This window comes from Pezoporus occidentalis, unplaced genomic scaffold (genome assembly GCF_034315485.1).
Source record: "Pezoporus occidentalis ecotype Australia unplaced genomic scaffold, CSIRO_AGI_Poc_V1 ctg45, whole genome shotgun sequence".
NCBI classification, from domain to species: Eukaryota; Metazoa; Chordata; class Aves; order Psittaciformes; family Psittacidae; genus Pezoporus; species Pezoporus occidentalis.
The window spans coordinates 8878914-8894053 of record NW_026915780.1 but is presented as its reverse complement, the minus strand read 5'-3'; positions in this window follow the sequence as shown (position 1 = coordinate 8894053).

The window sequence follows — 15140 nt, the reverse complement described above, 5'->3', positions numbered from 1 at the left end:
AGGGAATTGTTGAAAATATCACGAGCAAATTGAAATGTTAGAGCACAGTGGCAGCAATATATTTAAGGTACAATGTAGATGAAGTAACCATTGTAAATTTTGATTTCAGAGACAGGAGAAAAGCATTGTGTTCTGTAGGAGAACAGTGGGAGATTTCAGCTGTTTCTTTTCAGGGTGGGTTGTGGGTTTTTTTTTGTCCTTTGGATAGAAACAGAGAAGAAAGAGCTTATTTCCTAAGGAAATCAAATAAAGCGGAAAATTTCATTTTCCAGTATGCTTATCTTGAATGATCAAAGGCTTTGATTGAAATACAGCTTCTCATACTGTCTAAATCTGTATTTTTCCAAGACTAATGTATGTTATCTCAGAGGTTTTCTAGATTAAGCCCTCATTTTATATATTTTTCTTTATCTTTCTGCTTTTTAAAAAAACAGATATAATTCTGTTAGTCTGTTTTATCTAAAAGGGTTTGTTTCTTTAAAAATTAGTGCAATTGAGAAATCTTTCTATTAATAGGGTACATTTGTATACAGTGTTATAAGTGTCTAGCACATTTTTTATCTCAGCTGTTTGTTTAATGCTCACCATGGTTTTCTTGTTATTCCATGTAAGACCCCCTGATATTTTTGTTTCGAAAGGAGAATGATATTTTTATCAGCTTTTAGGTTAGCTTGCAACTGGCCTGTTATAATTACTGCTAACAGATCTGTGATCCTGAGAAGGCAGGATGTCTTCCACAGTGTAGTCACTTTGGAGAAATGAAGGCACAATTAAAAGAAAGCATCCTTGTCACATCAGCAAGTTCTAGTTTGGGCTGCAACTCCTAATCCACATGGAAAGCATAGGGAGAGAAAGAATTCAGTTGTACATATTCAGGCATCTGCATATAGTGTGTAGATAGTGTTTCAAAGCCTGGGTGTACCTTTCAATTTATGAACGTGACTTTCCCCAAGGCTTTCATTCCTGTGTAGCAAGTCAGGAGGCTTTCACCAGCTCTAGGTCAACTTTTTGTCCTGGGTTCCTCTCATCTTCCCCAGGGCTAGGTTCTTCAGAAGTAAAGGCAGAACTTCTTTATCTCCAATTAATGACAAACTTTCCCCCACATAGCCCGTCTTGAACTACAGAAGTTATTTCACTTACAAGCTGGGTGGCAAGTATGTTTGGTTGTACTTGTGGATGGCTGGGTAGCACAAAACTATGGCAGACAGCAGACAGGTGTCCTTAGAAAACACAGTTAAAGTCATGAACAAATCACACAGTAACAGCTTGTTTTACACCCATTGATGGGTGACAGCCCCCTTCCAGCCCTGAGTAGTTGAACTGAATTTTCAAACATGTCAGACTCCTCTGGCTGCTTCCCAGTGTCTTTTGTAGGTGCTTGGCCTCACTTACATGCTCTTTCCTCTGTACCCCTGCACTTTAATGGGTCTCTGCCTCTTGAGCCATTAGTCCCAGTAAATAGTAACCAGGAAGCCACTGGAAAATCTAGGAATAGCTTTTTTAGACATGTTTTAGTAAGTGTTTAACCTGGTACCTTGAAACTATCCAGATCTGGAAGTAAGTGTTGTGTTCCCATGGGAACCTAGGGCAACACTCATTGCAACTTCTTTATTCTTATTAACATGCTTGTCCCTGAGATATCAGAGTTCAGAATCATGCTCTGCCCACAGAGAGCAAAATATCCTGTGATCCTGGCTCCTGAATAGTGGCTGTCATGGTATCTCAAGGGCTATTTAGAGAGAGAGGAAAAGTATAAAGTATTGCTGAGATTAGTAGAAGAGTTAGTGCCCAGCTGACACAAACAGTAGTTCATAGGAATTTTATGGCACTCTGGACACAAAATATGCATGTCTGCAGTTTACTGTTTAAAATATATCTGCGATGCATGCTTTTAATGAGCGTTGTTCATGGGCAAAGTACTGGTAGGAAAGCATGTCTTGCTTTTTGAACTCAGTATTGTCTGGTTGAAGTTGGACTTGCCATCTTTAGTCCATCCAAGTATGCTGCCATAGCCTGGCTGGCTGCCTCCAGTTCTGGTTCACTGGGATTGACAAGGGCTTCATCATCTGTCTCCTTCTAATGGCTCTGCCTGCCTGGCTCACTTTCATCCTTATTTAAATGGCAGTTTTTCTGTGCACTTCACAACATATTTCTGCTGCCAGCATGTTGAGCACTTTTTAAATGTTGTTTTAAAGCAAAATCAATAGGCTCTTTTTTCTTATATTAATCAAGTCTGAGCCATTAGCAAAATATTCAAGGAGTGCCTTTGTCAGTAACAAAGCATTTAGCAGTTTACCCTGCAGTTCTGCGTTTGATCTACATGTTTATTAGAAGAAAATAAAGTCAAACTTAGAATAATTCCCCAAATTTGGGGATATTTTAGGATTTTTTTTTTTTTTTAGTGTAATAAATGGTGAAGTTTCTATTCTGGGCATGGAGACTGTGAGACTAATGGCCAGGTCATTTGGTTTGCTTGGCAGCATCAAAGAATCAGTTGGCAACAGTATTAATTTTATTAAAAAGGCCTTAGAGAGACAAAGTGAGAGTACACGTGAGAGTGTGACTACAATATACAACCAGAGGGAAGACAGAGAGACAAGGAATAGATTCAGCCAGTGCAGGCAAAATTACTGTTCCTATTAGGAAGCAGTCATTGTTTCTAATAGCCAGGGCTTTAATGTGCTTCTTCCTGAGACCTGATTAAGTAAATCACCAATACTTAAGAGCATGTCAAACAACCAGGTTTATCATCAGGATGCTTATGTCTCTACTGGGTTTGCATGTTTGGTCGTGGCGGGGGCTGCAGGGGTGGCTTCTGTAAGAAGGTGCTGGGAGCTTCCCCCATGTCCAATGGAGCCAATGCCAGTGGGCTCCAAGACGGGCTCACTGTCAGCCAAGGCCAAGCCCATCAGTGATGGTGGCAGCACTTCTGGGATGACGTTTGAGAAGGGGAAAAGTGACTGCACAAGAGCAATTGCTGCCAAAGAGAGGAGTGAGAATGTGTGAGGAAAAACAGCTCTGCAGACCCCAAGGTCAGTGCAGAAGGAGGGGAGGAGGTGATCCAGGTGCTGGAGCAGTGGTTCCCCTGCAGCTTGTGGTGCAGACTGTGGTAAGGCAGGCTGTGCCCCCTACGGCCCATGGAGGACCCCACACCGGAGCAGGGGGATGCCTGAAGGAGGCTGTGACCCCGTAAGAAGCCTGCACTGGAGCAGGCTCCTGGCAGGACCTGTGGCCCCATGGAGAGAGGAATCCACACTGGAGCAGATTTGCTGCAGGACTTGTGACCCTACAGGGGACCCACACTGGAGCAGCTGGTTACTGAGGACTGCACCCTGTGAAAGGGACCCACGCTGGAGCAGTTTGTGAAGAACTGTAGCGTATAGGAAGGACTCACGTTGGAGAAGTTGGTGGAGGACTGTGCCATGGGAGGGACCCCACACTGAAGCAGGAGAAGAGTGTGAGGACTTAATTTCTGTTCCCTCCTCATCTCTAATTCAAAGATGGGGCTGAATCAAAGCTGCAGCCTCTTCCTGACTTCTCCATGTCACATTGCTCTGTGTGTTGTGGATGCTGAAACACTCCTATGCTCTAACCCTGGGCTGTAAAAGGGGTTGTGTGCTTTGCCCCAGAAGTTAACAGTAACTGAGAATGAGTAGGATGAGAAATAAGGTAATGGAATTTGTAGTATAAACACAAAATAGTTTTCCTCTTGCTGAGTGTATTCATCTTAGGTCACAGCTCCGTGCCTGGCCCTTCCACATGTCATCCCATTAATTTACCTACCCTTTGAGACAGTTCATCCTAAAGCTGCCTCATCCTTTCTTTTGAATTCCTTTGCAGGTACCTGTGGGCCTTGGCATGGAGCAAAAATGCTGTTTACTTTCTAGGGGAACAGGAAAGCTGGTGCCAAAGCAGAATTGAAAAGGATGAGGTGTGTCTACTGTGTTTCTTACCATGACCCTTTTGTCAGGAAGGCATAGTTCTGAATGCTCTAGTGCCATTTCTGTGGGACATGGGGTTATTTTAGGTATTTCACAATTAAGTACTTCGAAGTCAAATCTGCAGCTGAGTGCATGCATTAAAATCAAAACACATCATTTCACAGATGTCACGCTACTTTTAGTGGCTTTAGAACCTGATTTTGCAGCTTAAAAGGAGGGGGCTAGAAGAGGCACAACAAGAGGTAAATGTGTGTTTCAGTTGTTGCATTTTTTTAAATAGATGAATTCATTTTAGGTAATCATGTAACAAAATACATTTAGGATACTAATGGAGAACGTAAAGAGAAAGGACACAGTTTTTACCACCTTATCTTTCTTTTAGCACATAAAACAATTATCTTAAATACCCCATTTCAAAGCGTAAGGAGCTTTTATGTGGAAATGCATGAGAGGTTGTTACTGTGTGCTGATGTGAAAAAAGGCATTCATTTTCATTGCAGCCGTTGGAAAGATCAGTCTTCTGTGATGCCCTTCAGAAAGCAGTGTTTTAGTTTTGCTTGTATTGAATTGCCTTAATTCCTTAGCATAACTTACTTGTTTGTGTGTGGTATGTTCATAGTAAAATCATTTCCTGCAGCTGGATTTCCTAGGGGTCAACAGAACTGTTTCGGGTTCTGCAGGTAACGTAGGATGCATTCCCAGTGTAAGTGGAACACTGTGTGCAAACTAAATATATTTAGAAAACAAGATCATTTCTCTGCAATCTTTGCTACGCAAATTGCTCTTCCAGGAAAATGTTATGCAGGCTGCATTAAACCTGGCTGCTGCTGTTGTGTTGCTCTGTATATAGTTTCTTCTTCATGTATACCCTAATTTGACAAGAGGCGCTGGCACACTCTGGTTTTCTTGTCCAGGTGATTAATTTCACCCAGCTGCTCATACACAGGGAGATTACTGGCTTTAACTTCTGTATTTCCTAGAGAGTTGGAGTTGTGCAGCTAGGAAAAGGGGAGGAGAGTAGATTTAAGTTAGGCATCAGGAAGAAGTTCTTCCCTGTGAGGGTGCTGAGGCGCTGGCACAGGGTGCCCAGAGAAGCTGTGGCTGCCCCATCCCTGCCAGTGTTCAAGGCCAGGTTGGACAGGGTTTGGAGCAACCTGCTCTAGTGGAACGTGTCCCTGCCCATGACAGGAGATTGGAGCTGTATGAGCTTTAGTGTCCCTTCCAATCCAAACCATTCTATTATTCTATTTCCTAGCACTGTGCTCTGCACCTCCATTAGAGAGGACCTCCAGCAGCGCTAGCAGCAAGAGCTGTGTACCCACCTCACACATCCTGTTCACAGACAGGTATACAAAGTGTTGATGGTACAAATTTGGTGCAAATAAACTGGACTGTGTTGGGGGGACTGTTCCTAACAGGAATAGTGTGTTGCTCTGTTAACCTTCAGCAAAAGAGAGTGGGCAAGAGGGAATACTAATGTGCTAGTAATCCTTCCTCTAAGTAAGAGTTGGTGGAAGATGTCCACGAGGTGTGTGGGTTCATAGTTAACTTAGAGCATGTGATGATTTCCCCTTACCTCAGTTAGGGGATTCCAGCCCTGTTCTACTAAATTATATAGATTATTACTCACTGAATTAAGGCCTTATGTATTTAATTTTCACCTGTCATTTTTTTTTCTCTTTTTTTTTTTTTTTTTTTCCTTTTTATTTTAGTAATGTAAACTGATGGGTTGAAAAATGGTGTTTCTTTTTACAGGAGAAAGGAGAAAAAGCCAGAGTAAAATCAATATTAATGGTGTGGCACTGCACTTCAAGTTGTTCCATGTCTAATGAATATGTAACAGTTCTATTTTCTACCTAAACACACAAAAATTGTCAGAATGGAATTAGTGTTATTTTTGAGAATGTGTTTATCTAGGAAATTCATTTCTCCAGAGAGTGCTATTAAAGGCTGTGCAGCATGGATAAACTGACGTGAGTGTGCTGGGGATCTGTTCCTAGAGCCGGGAACATGGAGCTTTTATTGAATTGTGTACTGTTTCCCTGTGCTGGTTTTATCTGTTTTCCTCTGCTGTGTTGTAAATGTGTATTACTAGAGTGAGCATAGTAATACAATCCAAACTGGTGTTCAGCCATTCCTTTCTGTCAGTGGAAATGCAGAGTACTTATCCCCTTAGCCCCCGTGCAGCAACAAATCCAAGCTGAATCTTCAGAATTGCATAGAAAAAACCCAGCCATAAGCCACTGTCCCACAGAGAAGGTGGTGTATGATCAGCATTTGAGGAGATAAACTCATCTGGAGGCAGAGCATGTTTTGTAGCTGCAAAGACAAGTGCATGTGGACAGCCTTTCCTATGTGTCTACAACCTGACCCTGAACACACCAAGCCAGACAGCTTTCCCAAGGAAGCGCATCTTTTAGAAGAGTGTCCAGCCATCAGATCCAAGGAATAAAGCTCCCACTGTCAAAATAATTGAGTAAACTTCTCACCTCTCCTTTGTTAAAGGAGCTCACTGACTCTGCTTTGTTCTTGCATTGCAAGGCTGGTTTTCAAGCCCTCCAATCAAGCCCTTGAAATTTGTCCAGTTTTCCATGACTGGCATGAACAGGGGATGTGGTTCAGAGGGCAGCTCTGATGCTTCCTTTTGGTTTTCTTAGCTTGTTTAGTTTGGAGAAAAAAAGAGGGAAACCCTGGCAGCATCCCTTTTGTTACAGGGCATTCTTTCTGCTTCGTGCCTGTTGTTGTATAAGATAAACCTGGCAATGGTTTGGGTTGGAAGGGATCTTAAAGCTCATCCAGTTCCACCCCCTGCCATGGGCAGGGACACCTTCCACTAGTGCAGGTTGCTCCAAGCCCTGTCCAACTTGGCAATGGAAGAGGGAATTCCATGGCAAAGTCTCTCCTGCACTGCCTTTCTTATCTCCCTGTGTAAGAAAAGCACAGCTTCTTTCCTGTCACTTTTGGAACTTGCATGTGCTTGTTTCTTCTGGAGTTGGACAGCTTTCTGCGCCTTTCTGCTCCTTGGTACCCAGGAAACATTCATCTCTCTCTGCAGCCATCCATTGGCTTCATAAATAGCCCAAGGCTAAGAAGCAAAGTTACAGTCTAGAGATGTTGCTGACTGTGGTCCAGAAGAGAGAAAATTTGGCCAGGAGCAAGTAATTGTTGAATAGCAGAAACAACAGAGAATTCTTGCTAAAGCATGAAAAATGGCTGGTGTCTGAACACACCGATGTGGTACAAGGCTGGAAAAAGTGTGCTTGGGCTTTCTGAGGTGGTGTTACTGCACTTCGCTTGTTCATTCCTAACGAAGTTATGGGGCTCTAAGAAAAGTGGTTTTATTGGCATCAAATCCCAGTTGCAGGTTTGGGGAAGCTCAATTGATAGAGCATTTGTTCATTTTCTGGCAAACTTTTATGTATTTATAAATCCTTAGATAAAATGCAATAGGTATTTGGGAAAGTTGGAATTCAAACCTACACGTACACCTTTTCTGGTGTACTTTCCAAAGACATCAGCTCCAAAAGGAGTGAGGACCCTGCAGGTCCCCTAAGGCTCTGTTCTGTGGGATGCAAAGTAATTGCTTGGAGTGGGATGGGCATTTTAAGGAAGGGGGTGTCTGTGTAGGAAAAGAAATCTTGAGACTCCATGTTAGTGTGTTTAATCCTTCCATGAGGAAAATGTCTTTTAGTGTTCATTTTGAGGTAAGGTCAACCCAGTGACTCTTCAATTATACATAACCCAAGCTGCATGCTTCATCTTCCTTTCTGGAGATCTGCTTAACCCACAGAGACCAGTGAGGAACTGTTTTCAAGGGAAGAAAACACTTTGTGTTCCACAAAACTGGTAACAGACCAGATGCATGCGCACAATGGAAGGAATTGCAGGCTATGATTACCTCTACCTGAATTCATTGGCATAAAGGAATAAGGAACTTTCTGACATGTCAGCTTGTTTCTTTTCCTAGGATTTTTTATCATTATGGTGGATTGCTTCACTGCAATCATTATAATTTAACCCCACTGCTATGTGCATCACAGTGTGTGACTGCAGAGAGAGACTCAGTTCTTGCCTTAGAATGTACTGTATGTACCGACTCCAGCATAAGCATCTAACCTGATGAGCTGAATGGTAAATGCAGAGAGCTTCAACCAAGCACAGCTGCTTTTATTATTTTGATGACTATGAAAAGCCTTAAAAAGAAAGTACAAAAGAATGATTTGAAAGAGGAAAAGTGTTTGTATTATGAAACCTTTCCTTTAGGAAATAAATGTGTCAGTAATCTGCCAGGGTTAGCAGGGAACTTTCCCAAATGTCTATTTAGAGAACAGGGTTTGTAGGGAAGCTATTGAATATTCTGGTCATTTGGTTCAATGAACCACAGAATCATAGAATAGAATCATAGAATAGTTAGGGTTGGAAAGGACCTTAAGATCATCCAGTTCCAACCCCCGTGCCATGGGCAGGGACACCTTACGCTAAATCATATCACCCAAGGCCTCATCCAACCTGAACACTGCCAGGGATGGAGCATTCACAACCTCCCTGGGCAACCCATTCCAGTGCCTCACCACCCTAACAGGAAAGAATTTCCTCCTTACATCCAATCTAAACTTCCCCTGTTTAAGTTTGAACCCGTTACCCCTTGTCCTGTCACTACAGTCCCTAATGAAGAGTCCCTCCCCAGCATCCCTATAGGCCCCCTTCAGATACTGGAAGGCTGCTATGAGGTCTCCACGCAGCCTTCCCTTCTCCAGGCTGAACAGCCCCAACTTCAGCCTGTCTTCATACGGGAGGTGCTCCAGTCCCCTGATCATCCTCGTGGCCTCCTCTGGACTTGTTCCAATAGTTCCATGTTCTTTTTATGTTGAGGACACCAGAACTGCACACAATACTCCAGGTGAGGTCTCAGGAGAGCAGAGTAGAGGGGCAGGATCACCTCCTTCGACCTGCTGGTCACACTCCTTTTGATGCAGCCCAGGATACGGTTGGCTTTCTGGGCTGCGAGAGCATACTGCTGGCTCATGTTCATTTTCTCATCTTCCAGCACCCCCAAGTCCTTCTCTGCAGGGCTGCTCTGAATCTCTTCTCTGCCCAACCTGTAGCTGTGCCTGGGATTGCTCCGACCCAGGTGTAGGACCTTGCACTTGGCATGGTTAAACTTCATGAGGTTGGCTTCAGCCCACCTCACAAGCGTGTCGAGGTCCCTCTGGATGGCATTCCTTCCCTCCAGGGTATCAACCGAACCACACAGCTTGGTGTCATCGGCAAACTTGCTGGGGGAGCACTCAATCCCACTGTCCATGTCAGCGACGAAGATGTTAAACAAGACCGGTCCCAACACCGATCCCTGAGGGACATCACTTGTTACTGGTCTCCAGCTGGACATTGAGCCATTGACGACAACTCTTTGCATGAGGCCATCCAGCCAGTTCTTTGTCCACCGAGTGGTCCATCCATCAAATTGATGTCTCTCCAATTTGGAGACAAGGATGTTGTGTCAGACAGTGTCGAACGCTTTGCACAAGTCCAGGTAGATGACATCAACTGCTCTACCCCTGTCCATCAGTTCTGTAGCCCCATCATAGAAGACCACCAGATTGGTTGGGCAGGATTTCCCCTTAGTGAAGCCATGCTGGCTGTCACCAAGCACCTTGTTGATTTTCATGTGCCTTAGCATGCCTTCCAGGAGAATCTGCTCCAAGATTTTGCCAGGCACAGAGGTGAGACTGACTGGTCTATAATTCCCTGGGTCATCCATTTTCCCCTTCTTGAAAGTGGGGGTTATATTTCCCTTTTTCCAGTCGTCAGGAACTTCACCTGGCTGCCATGATTTCTCAAATATGATGGCCAGCGGCTTTGCGACTTCATGAAATACTGCTCCGTGTGTTGTTCCTAATTCAGGTCTTGTTCAGTCACTAATAGTTTGAGTTCCTGTTTCTGTCAGGCTGAGTTGGTCAGTCTGCCAAGGTTACAGCGTGATGTATCAAAGCTTGAAAGCTGGCTGGTCAAAGTTAGCTCTGTAGGGAAGATGCATGTTATCAAAGAGCACAGGAAGGACAAGGCATACGGGCATGCAGAAAACAAATGTGTGAGGAGAAGGGAAACTTTTTTCTTGCTTTAACAATCTTTTTTATTATAGTCTATCTGGCTTTGGTTGATCAACTTTGCTCTCTGTTGCAGGCTGAAGGCAGAATCAAAAGCAACTGCAAATTCACAGTTCTCCAGGTCAAAACTGTGATGGTTAATTGAAGAACTACTGATATTATGCATCATGTAAAGGCACTTTTGAGTACTGGTTAATACTTACCTGCTCATCTTCTCTCACATCTGAAAGTTCTTCATCTGCCCAGGTGCGTGTTACAAAGGGCAAGCCCTGCAAATGAAGATACCATTATTATGCTTTCATTTTAGAAGCAAACAGTAGAGTCAGGACTGTTGAATCATGGTCACAAGGGTGTCAAGCAGGGCTTTAAGGCAATTATTGAGACATCTGGTTCACTTAGAGCAGGATTTGGCATGTGAATGTGAGACAGCATAAGCGTGCAAGGTTAGTGTTCCTTCCCAGACACTGTGCGCATCACATCTGACAATAAGCTTTACCTTGCCACATGTTTCCTAGTTTAAATAGAAAGCCAGACACGTCATGAGGAGAGGAAATAAACATCCATGTTTATGGCTGTGAACTCTTAACAACTCTGAGCAACTAAGCTGAACAGATGGAGCCAAGATTCGCAGTTACCTGAATCATGGCTCTTGTCACCATACTGAAGTTCTACTCGCAGTGTAATTTAGAAGTCGCATGCATACGGTTATTGGAAATACAAGCTAGTATCTTAGGGCAGGGAAGGAACTTTTGGGTATAAAGCTTTTTAAAGGATATTTTTGTGAGTAGTTTCAGTGTTAACTGAACTGGAGGCCTTTAAAGCCTTCAGCCTCCTTGGGATAAAGCCAGATTTGATCAAACCACCCCCTTTTCAGTGCAGGCATACTGCTGTGCTCCCCTCCCTCATTAACTACTTGTAAAATACCTGCTTGTCTCTTCTTGTATTAGAGCAGTTTTAACCAGTTCTGCTCAACATTGTCTGTGCAATGCCCAAATATTTCCATTGACTTCCCTGTCATTACTCCAGATTTATATTGGTGTGATGTAGAGCAGAAACGTGCCCTGGAGAATGTGGAACCCCAACGGCATCCACTAAATCCATTTTTTTAATAAGAGAAACAAAATGATGTTGCAGTTGGATGTCATTTGTCATTGTCTCCCACTTGCTTGTATCTCATTATAAAGGAGGAATGCAGGAAGGCTATCCCATTAGCTGTTGGTTCAAACCTAGTTCAAAAAGAAAGCCCGGTACCTCCAGGAATGTCTTTCCAGCAATAGTCTGATCTCTGCAGGTTACTGTTAAGAGTTTCTTTAAATCAGCCCATGCTTAGGCTTTGCTGGTTGGAAGTACCCGTTATCTGCAAACCTGTTTAACTTGCACCTTTAATATGTAATTGAGGATATCATTTGAAAGCACAGTGCTTTCTGAAGCTCCATTTATGAGAAGGATTTCATGCTTTAGCACGTTGTGTTCTGATGCACGGAACACTGACCTCCATCCTGCTTTCACTAAAGGTAAAGCTAAAATGGAAAGTCTCTGGCATTCTTTAAAACATTCCAGCTAAATATCCTTTGATGTTCTGTGGTCAGAGATGCAGATGAGATTTAAAAGCCTGTCTTTTTAGTGTTTTCTTCAAATAAGGGACTTGCTGAGGATCGAATTATTTCATAAGCAATTCCTTTTTCTCTTCCCTAAGGGAGTTCAGATGTAAGGGCTGTTCTTTTTTAATGCCACAGATTTGTATTGCACCTCTTACTTGAGGCTATAAGAATAATTTGCAAACGTTAATTCAGGATCCCACTCCAGTCAAGTGGTAAGACAGCAACAGATTTTTCCCTAGGAAACAGTAAGCTAGGAGATGAATGTCAGATGAGCAGTACAGAGTCCTAGCAATAAGGTTGGGTAATGACCTACCAACCTACTAAACCTCACCTTACTGTTCTGTGTCTATGCCTTCCCTTCGCCTGCCTCTTTAGTCTGAAGTAATTTATGGCAAAAATAGCTTCCCTGTGTAGACAGAACGCCTCCATTTCATTTTGGGGTTTAGGTAAACCATAATATAAATGAATATTTGCTTGTGGATTCACCATGGTGAACAATCTTGGGCCAGCACAGCTGAGTGAGAGTGAGCTTTAAGTCATAGAATCATAGAATAGTTAGGGTTGGAAAGGACCTTAAGATCATCCATTTCCAACCCCCCTGCCATAGGCAGGGACACCTCACACTAAACCATGTCACCCAAGGCTCTGTCCAACCTGGCCTTGAGCACCGCCAGGGATGGAGCATTCACAACTTCCTGGGCAACCCATTCCAGTGCCTCACCACTCTCACAGTAAGGAATTTCTTCCTTGTATCCAATCTAAACTTCCCCTGTTTAAGTTTTAACTCATTACCCCTTGTCCTGTCACTACAGTCCCTAAAGAATAGTCCACCCCCAGCATCCCTGTAGCCCCCCTTCAGTCATCTTTACTGGAAGCTGGAAGGCAGGCCTGACCACTGCGCCTTGACTCCCTCTCTGTGTTAGTGATTTGCTCAGCTCTCAGGTGCCTACACAGCCTACTTCCCAAGTGTTGAAGGTGAGCTGTGTGTCAGGCAGGGCTGGGAATAACTTTCCATCACATAGTGATGCTGTGAGCAGCTGGGGTGACCTGTACACAGCTTTGCAGCTGCAGAAACTGGGAAGAGTCTTCATCTGGCTGCAAACCCAGTGCCTGCAGCCCTGGCTCAGCTCTGTGTCCTGGCATGGTGCTCAGTTGTTATCCTGCCTAATAAGCACTGAGAAATGGCCCCTTTAGGCTGCTCTGTTTATCAGTACCTAAGGAAAAGTTTATAATCAGCTCGTGATCAGCAGGTAGTGAATTTTGCTGAGCAGTGAGGAAGGATAGTGAAGTTATTTGAAAGAAAGGTCTCTTTTATGTGCACATACCAGCTCTGCAGTGATAATGCTGCAGCATGAGCTATGTTAGCAGAGGCCACAGGCAGGAGAGACTCAAAACTGCAAGCTCCTGGGGATGCAGGGTCACAGGATGGGAAGACATTGAGCAGCTCCCTGCTCTGAAAGGAAACAGGGAAGAGCTGTATGACACAGCCCTCGCTGCCTTGTCAGGCTGGCTGCTCATCCGCATCCTGCACTGTACAAAATGTAGAAGTCATTTGTGACCCATAGGAGCTGGGATGCCCTGGAGCATCAGGTTTAGTAAGAAAAGGTTGAAGAGCTCTGGAAACATGCAGGTGGTGAAGGGTAAACTTCAAAGCTGTTCCAGCAGCAGCTGCAGTTTTCAACCAGCAGAATATGGAGCAGAAACTTCATGGCTGGAAACTTGTTCTTCGGTCCTTACGTCTTCATGGATCGTTTCTGATGACCCAAACACCCTGAGGACCTTCTTCTGCCTTCTCCCTCCCACAGACAGAGATTTAAGACCTCTAACAAGTTTATGCATTATCCTGGGAAAAAAAGCCCAAATTCCTCCCAGGTTCACTGCCAGGTTGCAGGACTGCATCTTCTGTTGAGAAGGTTAAATTTAGGTTCTACAGATGACATCCGTCTAGCTCAGATCCTTTAGTTCAGGCCCTAACATGCAGCTCCCTCAGCCTACTGTCAGGTGCCTGGGGCTGGAGGCTGTTGCAAGGTTACACTTGGGTTTAGGCCAGTGCAGGAGAAATGAGAGGGAAGTCCAATAGCATCGGAACTGCAGAATGTAAAGCTTGGATATTTCATGAGCTTATGAGTGTGATCCTGATTTTGCAGGCATGGGAGCTTTATCACATGAAGTTCAGCTGATGAGACCAGATTTCTCTGGGAAAGAGAAATTGTTTGGTTTTCACTTTATCTGATGTTGGAATGCAGCGAGGCTGAGGCTTCTTGTTTCTCTTCATAGATACTCAGAAAGCAGAGATGCTCACCTGCCAATTCTACCTGCCAGTACTGTTACAGAGATCTCTTCCCTTTTCTGTCAGTATCTACTATAATACTGGCCTAGTTTCCTCCCAGCAGCTGCACAGCATGGCACCAGCAGTGTAATTCAGATCTAATTTTATGAATGTCTGCTAAAGTGCGAGTTGCACTCTTATGCACTGCTTGTTCTCAAACATGTTAAAGCAGTTAGAAAATAAAGGAGCGGATGGAAAGAAGGCACAGTAATGCAATAATAATAGTGGAAAGCACATTTTCCCTTCTAGCCATCTAAGAAAAAATGTGTTAAAAGGTTCTGAACGAGTGCTGAAAGCTGGCTGCTGTAGTACATGGCTCGGATATGTTACAGGGGGAATGTTCGTCTGTGAAGGCAGTGCCTGCTTCTCACTCACAAGGCTGGTGAGCTCAGCTACGGCAGCAGAACATGATCAGTTCTGTGCTGCTTCTGTAGTTGGAATTATAGCTGAAACCGGCCATAACCTGGCAAGCAAACACAATGAAGGGCTTCGAGCGGTTGAGGACAAAAAGCTTTCTGAAAGCTGTTGAAAATCCCAAACATGAACCGTTACAATCCTTTTACTAATTGTTCCCATGCACTAATTACAGCTACCCTGTTTTGGCAGTAACTATCTCTGACCCTTTCTAGTGTGAATTCTGCACCAGGGCTCCCCTTCTCTGAGCACATTTCCTCCTGACCTCTGTAGTGGCAGTGTTATTTCCCTGCCTCAGCACTTTCTGTTTATAATGGTTTATGGCTCTCTGGTTCTCTACTTCCTCCAGCTCTACTGATTCTATACACAACCTTTTCTTCTCTTTTTCTCCTGTCTTTGCTTGGCACTATGTTTTGCCTCCTTTTTTTTTGTTGTTGCTGTGGTAGGTGCTTGAAAAGCTGGTTTTCCCCTTTCCTCTATCTCTTTGTATTGCCTGTTTTTTCTTCCACTTTACCAAGCACCCACTCCACAGGTTTTCCTGTAAAATGTAGGGTAAGTGGCAGAGATTCTCCAGGCTTTTCTTAAGTTATCCTTCCCTTAGCTGTATTATTGCTCTTATTTACTTCTTTCTCTTTCTCCTTATCATTTGCTCCAAAAAGAAAATCAGGGCTCAGTTGAGATAAGCATTTCACAAATATAAATAAGATGCTATGTCGAAGAAGCTAGAACTGGGCTGATGAAGGATGGG